Raw genomic sequence first — 1,298 nt, 5'->3', positions numbered from 1 at the left:
ATTGTATACTAGTACTGGGCCATGTTTTAGAAAGATGAACTGGATCTGTCTCCCTTCATTGGACAAGTGGGTGACAAGGGATAAGAAGCATCGTATATGCTGTCAAGTTCATTTGAGACATAGGTTGGTTTTACTGAACTTCTTTCTTCTTCTTCTTCTTCTTCTTCTTCTTCTTCTTCTTCTTCTTCTTCTTCTTCTTCTTCTTCTCCTTCTCCTCCTCCTCCTCCTCCTCCTTCTTCCTCCTCCTCCTTCTCTGTCACAAGGAATGGCTCAATAAGTAAAGGAAGGTTATGGCTAGAAATGAAGGTGATGTAAAAATAAAAGATAATAAAAATTGAACAAAAATACTAACATAGGGAAAGTAAAGATGAATTGAATTGTATCTGGTGCCTAACACTGTCTGGCATATAGTAAGTGATTCAAAATGATTGCTGATTGATTGATTGATTGATAAGGGTGATGAGGGTGTGCAAAGACTGGAGACCATGTCATACAAAGATTGATTGAGGGAACTGGGTATTTATGGCCTGAAAAAAGACATAAGGCGATAACAAGAATGGTCTTGAAATATTTGAAGATGCTGTGATATAAAAGGATTGGCCTTACTATGCTTGGCCCCAGACAACGACAGAACTATGAACAATCGTTGTTGTTGTCGCAGTTAGAGTTGTCAAAGAGGATCAATGACATCAGGAAGGTGATGTCTTGACTTGCAAGTGAATTGGATTGAAGCAAAGCAGAGCTGGTACAGAGATAGAAGATGCCCCGAAAGACAGATTTCCAATAAACAATAAAACTTCCCAAAACTTTCAATAAAACTTCCCAAAGTGGAATAATCTTTCTGGGGTAGTGAGCTCCCTATTTCTAGGGGCCTTCAAATGGAGGCTGACTGACCACTTAGAAGAGATGTCGAGGTAAGCTTTCCTCTTTAGCTATTGGCTGCTGGGGTCCCTTCCAGCTATGGGTTTCTGTGACAGCTAGTAAGTAAGGGACCTGGGACTCCCGCCCTAGGTCTTTAAATCCAAGGCTTTTCTCACTACGCTACCCTCCCTCTTCTAGCACCCACCCACTTCCTCAGGTTCTTGTTTGTGAGGGGAGCAAAAGCAGCCTAGACTCCTCCACCAAAGAAGCAGACCTATCCTTAGGGATGTCAACAAAAAGCCCAGGAACCCAAGTTCAAAGTTAGTGTCCTAAAACACACACATAAAATTCCACGGTTGTACAACTTAGATCAGTGGTGGGGAAACTGTGGCCTTGAGGCCACATGTGGCCCTCTAGGTCTGCAAGTGTGGCCCTTG

This window comes from Vombatus ursinus, unplaced genomic scaffold (assembly GCF_900497805.2).
Source record: "Vombatus ursinus unplaced genomic scaffold, bare-nosed wombat genome assembly UNPS02014735.1, whole genome shotgun sequence".
NCBI classification, from domain to species: Eukaryota; Metazoa; Chordata; class Mammalia; order Diprotodontia; family Vombatidae; genus Vombatus; species Vombatus ursinus.
This window is presented reverse-complemented; position numbering follows the sequence as displayed.